Below are 8,372 nucleotides of genomic sequence, written 5' to 3'. Positions count from 1 at the left end.
CGAGAGTGACCGACTGAAAGGGAACGTCTCGGTTACGTATGGTAACCCTCGTTCCCTGAAGGAGGGAACGGGGACGTCACGTCCCGTCGCCACAGCTCCTGTACCACCGCTGAGCGGCCGGGTCACCGGCTCGGCTCCTCAGCGAAAACCTGAATATGCACTGCATCTGCTGCCTACTTATACTCACGCTGTGATCAGCAGCAGCTGGATGCAATAATCGCATGCCAATGTGCATTGGCTTGTTTAGTTTACACTCGAAGTGGATTGGTCTCTCTAAGCGAGATCCCAATTTCGTCAGTCATCCGACGTGACGTCTCCGTTCCCTCCTTCAGGGAACGAGGGTTACCATACGTAACCGAGACGTTTCTGGTGCAGCAAATCAGCATATTAAATTGATTTCTGAAGTATCATGTGACACTGAAGACTGGAGTAATGATGCTGAAAATTCAGCTTTACCATCACAGGAATAAATTACATTTTAAAATACATTAAAATAGAAAACAGCCTTTTAAATTGTAAAAAATATTTCACAATATAACCATTTAGATAACCACATTTAACCATATTTCACAATATAACCTTATTATATAACCATTTAGATCCTTTTAGAAGGATTGAATATATATATACACACACATATATATGTATGTGTATATATATATATATATATATATATATTTATATACTGTATATATAATATTATACATTCAAGATCCCTAAGAGGAACATTAACAGAATTTAAAGAATCTTCACTTCCACTCAACACTCTTAAAAATAAAGGTGCTTCAAAAGGTTATTCACAGCGATGCCATAGAAGAACCATTTTTGGTTCCACAAAGAACCATTCAGTCAAAGGTTCTTTAAAGAACCATCTCTTTCTTAGCTTTTTATAATCCGAAGAACCTTTTTTCACCACAAAGAACCTTTTGTGAAGAAGAAAGGTTCTTCAGATGTTAAAGATTCTTTATGGAACCATTTAGACAAAAAGGTTCTTCTATGGCATCGTGAAGCACCTTTATTTTTAAGAGTGAACCACCAGGATTTCCTGTACACAGTTCCACTTCCTGTCTATTGTTTAAGCCAAAGTTCAAGGCGCAAATAATCCAGGAAACTTTTCTGCGACGGAAAAGTTCTCAGCTTCAGCGGAAAAATTAACTCACAGAATAACTTTTATTTTACTAGAACTAAATGTTTATTGAAAACTAAAACATAAATTTGGCAAATATAAATATTTATCTGCTGTTGAGTGGAAGGTAAAAACGAAGCCTACATTTTTCCACTGTGATCGTCTCTTTAAAACAAACAGCACTTCATTATTTGCTTGTATTAAGGAGCGAAATCTCTTCCACTCACTCCTGAACACAGTGGCAGTCAGGAGCAGCGTTTCCCCACAGGCTGAGTGTCTATGTTATAGGCAGCTGATGGGACTCAACGGAGACCACAGCACTTTTGAGTGAAGTACTATGGGACATTTGCCAGAAGTTTGTCTCATTTATGAATAATAAACATCTCTAACAACAACAAACATTTCTACCCTGCTGAAATGTCTTCTTTGCAAATTAATAACAGTTAATGGGCCATAAACATTTCAAATGGCACAATTATCAGTAGTATTAACCAATCAGTTTTCCCTTTTTTAGCCTCTTTAGCAGTCAAAATGGTGTTGGTGCTGTTGAGCTTAATTGGAGGATTTGCAAATCTCTTCCTCTCTCTCTCTCTCTTGTTAATGTGTTCCACTGCCAAACAATGACACCATTGGGTTTTAAATTAGAAAGCCGTAACGTCAATGTGAAACTGGGGAAAAGATGGTCAAGTGGGGAAATTCTACAAGACAAATATCTACTCTATATCTCCATGTTACACCAAGGCAAAAAGGTGTAGTAAATTTGTTGACAGGTGGTCCTGGTGTCACCGATGGTTCCAGACCACCCTGTTGTTTTTTCAGACAGGCAGATGATGTGTTAACAGCCAAGCAGGAACGTCTGCCTGTCAGGAGCCTGTTGGCCAAAACCATTGGGATGCTTACAAAGTCTCAGACATAAAGGCAGCGTTGCCTTACTGCGAGGGCTGAATAAACAGGCACTGATGTATGAGTGGTAGCAGGGTCCATAATGAACACTCACTCAGCACCAAATGCAAGTAAAGATTTGGCCAGAACATAATACATAAGGAATAGTTTCAGTTGATTTGTAAGATTAAAACACTGCACTGTTGCTGAAGTGACGTGCACTATTCAAATGAATGTGTTCGCATAATAAGCCATCAAAACTAAAATATAAGAAACAAAATCATGATGTGTCGTAAACATGATTTTGTGAATGATTAGTGTGGCTAGTGACAATGTTCTGTGCTATAAAATAAAGAACTGCAAAATATACACTAAATAAAAATTCATCAAAAATTCAATTAAAAAAATAAATTAATCATAAATAAATGAAAATTAAATAACAAAAAGTATTTTAAAAGAGTTAATAAAATAGCTAAAAAATCAGGCAGGTGTGGCAAAAAGTTGCCCTCTTTGTGTGTGTGTGTGTTTGTGTGTGTGTGTGTGTGTTATGAAGAGCAAATTCTCACCTCTCCGTATAAGATGGTTTGGCGAGTCCTGAGTCAAAGATAGAACAGCTAATAAATCATTGCCAAAAGCCTCACCCTCTCCCCAGCACCAGCTGGACGATGTTCTTAGCCCAGGAAAACAGTAACCCAGGTCCTGCTCAGCAGGACAAAACATTATGCAATAATCAGACAAAAACATCTAACAAAGATCCTGCTATTCATTGCTCTGTTAAAACTGGAGCACATCCACTCTTCATGTGATGACACTTGAGATGCATGCGGTCCCTGTCTCCTCTAGGCAACCTCATGAGATACTTATGAACCAGGATTCTGGAGCTTTTGCAGATATTTCCAGCATCTTGGATGTTATGTGAGAAAAATAACCAAGCAGCTAGGAGCAAAAAATCAGGCAGGTGTGGCAAAAAGTTGCCCTCTTTGTGTGTGTGTGTGTTTGTGTGTGTGTGTGTGTGTGTGTGTTATGAAGAGCAAATTCTCACCTCTCCGTATAAGATGGTTTGGCGAGTCCTGAGTCAAAGATAGAACAGCTAATAAATCATTGCCAAAAGCCTCACCCTCTCCCCAGCACCAGCTGGACGATGTTCTTAGCCCAGGAAAACAGTAACCCAGGTCCTGCTCAGCAGGACAAAACATTATGCAATAATCAGACAAAAACATCTAACAAAGATCCTGCTATTCATTGCTCTGTTAAAACTGGAGCACATCCACTCTTCATGTGATGACACTTGAGATGCATGCGGTCCCTGTCTCCTCTAGGCAACCTCATGAGATACTTATGAACCAGGATTCTGGAGCTTTTGCAGATATTTCCAGCATCTTGGATGTTATGTGAGAAAAATAACCAAGCAGCTAGGAGAAAATACTGCTAGGATCTGAGAAGAATCATATAGCTCAAGGTCTGACTCGGTACACACGTTTAGCTTGTACGCTCTGGCATCTTTACAGATTTAAAGGGCTGCAAAAACAAACCAGTCATCTAAAGTGCGAGATTTAGCGGGAAGGGAAAAAATAATCTTCTAAGGGATTTAAAGGTGTTGATACAACCCCGGAGAGGAAAAGCACAGCAAATATGTGTTGAATCAGCTCTATTGAAACCATTGTTGCTCAGGGAATTTATAGACTTCTGCACAACTTGATGAGAGAAAATTTCTGAAATGTCAAGCCTAAAATTCACAAGACTGCTCACATTATCTGTCAGTGGTGGGCACTTAAAAAAAAATTATATTATATGTGTGTGTATGTATGTATATATATATATATATCTTGAAAAATCAGCAGTGTATCAAATACTTATTTGCCCCACTGTATATATGTATAGACAATTTATCAAGTACAACAAGGCTTCTTCAGTGGAAACATATCTAGAATAAAAGCAAAAACAGACTTTTGGAGCTAATTATTAAATTAAAAATGGCTTTTAACAGATTAACTACAAAATGAGCACAAAGGTGGAGCTACATTTTAGTTTACCCACCCAAACATGCAAGCAAATGCAATGTATTGTAATGTGATAGAATCGTTCCACTTCTCATTACTGCTTTTTATTTATTTGCACCAAATATACTGCCAAACAGTAACTGTAACAGTCTGTTAAGAATATTGCATGACCAAAAGGCTTACAAGTAAAATTAGGAACCCTTTCTAAAGCCTAATCCAGATTACTGTTTCAAAACATCGCTAAACTCATATTAGACACAATAAACTGAGCAAAACACAGGCTTAACATTATAAACAAGCCTGTACTGCTGCACTAGAAGATGTCTGGCTGGTTTGTGTTTTATGGGCATTGGGCCATTTCGGGTTTAATGTAGTAGATGATGTAATCTCCAATTTTTCATGCGTTCTTTTCCTGAAGCTTTTCACGCCCCCCAATCAAAATATCTGGACACATTGTGATGATGTGAAGCAGGATCTCCTTAGAGGTCAGGTTTACAGGGGCTCTGCTGCTGATAAATCTGCCGTTTCCTCTGAGCGTTAGGGTGTCTGGTGTCAACAAAGAAATTTCTACCTTTGAACAGCTGCCCGGGGAGTTCATGGTGGGCTGATGGCCAGACGCACACTCCTTAAAGTTGTGACGGCCCGTGTAACCAGAAAATCCTGCCAAGCTATTCTGTACCCTTCCGCCCACAAACAGTCCATGCTATAAAGAGCCTTAAATAAAAGATCTGCTGTCAAAGCACATGATATCACCTTAGAAAGACCTTTCTATGACCTGCCAAAGCACATGCACACTGTAAAAAATGATATGATGAAAAAGCCATGACAACTTATGTTTTTAAGTTGCTTTAACTCACAAAAAAATTATTTAAGCAATTTCAACTTTTTTTTATAAGTTATACTAGATTCAACTTGATTTTTTAAGTCAGTTTAATGTTACTGAAATTCAAGGAGCCCAATTTAGTTCAGTAAACATTTTTAGTTGTAGCTTATTGACACTAACTCTGAACATGGATTCATGCGCAGGAGTCAAATTTGTACATGAATTTAATATCAGTCCTTTTCAAGAAAAAAAAAATTCAGCAAATCTAGACATTAGACTCATGTTTGAAACATGAGACATCGCAGTGCAACATCAAACAAGGAGACATGGGCAGACTATACAGCAAACTAACTAAATCGCGGAGGAACTTCAGACGAACAACTCATGAACTTGAGGAAGCTGTCCGTTGGGCTGGCGCGAAGAAGCATATTCAACGTGGATGAGGTGAATGAATGCTTGTGTAACATACTTTTTGGGAGATTATTGTTCATTTTAGCAGAATAGAGCAGAATTAGTTATGTTTTGTCATTGCTTTCTGAACTGTGTTCAATTTGAGTGATTATAGGTGTCACGAATTCGGTCCATGGACTTCCGTTTATTCACCACCAGAGGTCACCCTTTCCTTGACTCTCGCACAACACAAACTGTTGCATAGCACCCCGGACTACATATCCCATCATTCATTGCACGGTTTGCACACTGCACTGACTGCACTCATTGCACACAGCTGTTTCTAATCACCTCACTCACTATATAACACCCACTCTAACCACCTTTCTGTGCTGAGTATTGTTTAGCCTGTACCCCTTTCCGAGTCTCCGTGTTTTCCTTGTTTTGCCTTGCCTGTTTTTGCGGTTTCTGATCTTTGCCTGTTTTCCTGGATTTCTCCCTCTCGTCTCGCCCCTGTGATTCTGTCTGCCGATCGGTGACCTACGCTAGCCCTAGGACTATTCTTGTGTTTTTGCCCGCCATATACCTGTTTGCCATTGTTCGACCCTGCCTGTTATACCACGTCTCTTTAAATAAAGCTTGCAGATGGATCCACACGTCTCACGTCTCGTCAGCCCCGTTACAATAGGTGTATTTTACCGTTAAAGTGGGTAACAGTTGGCTTTGCTGAGCAGGCTCGGCATTTTCACGCCCACTGGAAGTTTATCACAGTCAGTCTGGCTTCGTGCGTTTGAGTTGGTATTCGTTATTGTTTAATTTTTTTTTTTTTATCAATCGTTCAAGCTAGGATAATATAAGTTAACTTGAGGTAGACGACGCCCGAGCTGTTTTCTATGACGCATGAACTAAAGGTCACCAGTTTTGTCAGTTTGTTCTATTCAAACTAGATGAACATATGAAACTTCTTAATATGATTTAAGAGACCACGAATTGTTAACCTTGTTCATTTGTGACTACTTTTTTAGAAAGACGTTGTTAAACGTTACACTCAGCTGGACGCACTGTAGGCCTAACGTTACATCTGTTCCTCACAAGCTCGTTTTCTGTGCCATTTGTTATTTTATTGGCCATCATCATATATTTTATATATTATTTAGTTTTACGATTGCAAATTGCTTACTGGTAACAGATTACAGGTAACAGTAAATCCAAACAAATGTATTATGTTTCGTTATGCATTATGAATCGGTCATATTTTAATCATGAACAAAAAGTCTGTAAAAGTGTTGTGTAACTTACATCTTTGGAATTAACTGTGATTAGCAAGTAACCAACAAATCCCCGTTTACCTCCCTTTGTAGGCTATGACTGAGCACATTACAGTGAGGATCACCATCCATCTTAATATTTTGATTTTAGGCAACTCAGGTTATTAAAGGGTTATGAGGCTGTTGTATAGGAAATGTCTTTGCTTGTGTGTGTTGTTTACAAGTAAATTTAAGTTGAATAATCTTTTTTTTTTTTACAGGCACACGCTTGTGAGTCTGAGACTGGATGAAGGGTGAGTTTTGCATTTCTGTACCAAATAAAGAGTATAAACTATATCTTAAGATAAGTCAATATTTGACCCACTTTAAAGTTGTTGTTTTTTTTCCTCCCTACATAATTTTTATTTATAATTTTTTTTTACAGGCATTGTTTGTGAGTCTAAGACTGGATGAGGGGTAAGTTTTGCATTTATGTACTAAATAAATAATATAAACCATATCTTAAGATAAGTCAATATTTGAACCACTTTAAAGTTGTTGTTTTTTTCCCCCTTACATATGTTTTTTTATAGGCAAACATTTGACTGTGAGTCTGAGACTTAATGAAGGGTAAGTTTTGCATTTATGTACTAAATAAATAATATAAACCATATCTTAAGATAAGTCAATATTTGAACCACTTTAAAGTTGTTGTTTTTTTCCCCCTTACATATGTTTTTTTATAGGCAAACATTTGACTGTGAGTCTGAGACTTAATGAAGGGTAAGTTTTGCATTTATGTACTAAATAAATAATATAAACCATATCTTAAGATAAGTCAATATTTGAACCACTTTAAAGTTGTTGTTTTTTTCCCCCTTACATATGTTTTTTTATAGGCAAACATTTGACTGTGAGTCTGAGACTTAATGAAGGGTAAGTTTTGCATTTATGTACTAAATAAATAATATAAACTGTATCTTAAGATAAGCCAACATTTCAACGACTTCTACTTTTTCCCCTACATTTCTATCATTAGATAATTAGACAGCTTAGTTCGATCGGTGTCTGGGTCATAGGGTGGAAGATGTAGGCGCGAGGAAACGATTTTGCTGCGATTGGAGATGCAGATCCACCGGTCAGTGTGGTTAGGCCTATTAAACGGATAGTTCACCCAAAAATGAAAATTCGGTCATTAATTACTCACTCTCATGTCGTTCCACACCTGTAAGACCTTTGTTCATCTTCAGAACACAAACTAAAATATTTTTGATGAAATCCGAGGGCTTTCTGTTCCCCCATTGGCAGCAACGCAACTAAAACATTCAAGGTCCAGAACGGTAGGAAAGACATCATTAAAGTAATCCATGTGACTCCTGTGGTTTAACCTCAATTTTATGAAGGAACACGAGTGCTGTTTGTCCAAAAGAAATTATTATTTACCACTTTATTTACAATAAAATATTATTCAAAGCTTGTTCATGCTACAATGTTAACTCTGGCGTGAACACAATATATATGCATCATGATGCTCTTATGAGCGTGTGTGGCAGATCAATATTTTTAGAAAATAAAACGGTAAAATGTGTTTTTTGCACAAACAAAGCACGTGTATTGCTTCATAAAATTGAGGTTAAACCACAGGAGTCACATGGATTACTTTAATGATGTCTTTCTACCGTTCTGGACCTTGAATGTTTTAGTTGCGTTGCTGCCAATGGAGGGTCAGAAAGTATCGAATTTCATCAAAAATATCCTAATTTGTGTTCTGAAGATGAACAAGGTCTTAGGGGTTTGAAATTATATGAGGGTGAGTAATTGATGACAGAATTTTCATTTTTGGTTGAGCAAACCCTTTATGACATTGTATGTGTATTTACACAGTTTTTGTTTTGTCTGTTGCC

General features: G+C 37.7%; 1 protein-coding gene and 1 long non-coding RNA gene across 3 annotated transcripts in view; one reads left to right on the top strand and one right to left on the bottom strand.

Moving 5' to 3' along the window:
• fam171a2a (family with sequence similarity 171 member A2a) overlaps positions 1-8,372 on the bottom strand; it is a 59,151-nt gene that overhangs the window by 42,429 nt on the left and 8,350 nt on the right. The gene's annotated exons all lie outside the window — the stretch shown is intronic.
• On the top strand, positions 4,960-7,535 carry LOC107590783 (uncharacterized). Its single transcript, XR_001609819.1, has 4 exons — positions 4,960-5,275; positions 6,750-6,782; positions 7,062-7,098; positions 7,508-7,535. It is a non-coding gene; the product is annotated as an uncharacterized lncRNA (long non-coding RNA).

Source organism: Sinocyclocheilus grahami, unplaced genomic scaffold (assembly GCF_001515645.1).
Source record: "Sinocyclocheilus grahami isolate Dianchi unplaced genomic scaffold, SAMN03320097.WGS_v1.1 scaffold133.1, whole genome shotgun sequence".
Classification (NCBI taxonomy): Eukaryota; Metazoa; Chordata; class Actinopteri; order Cypriniformes; family Cyprinidae; genus Sinocyclocheilus; species Sinocyclocheilus grahami.
This window is presented reverse-complemented; position numbering and strand designations above follow the sequence as displayed.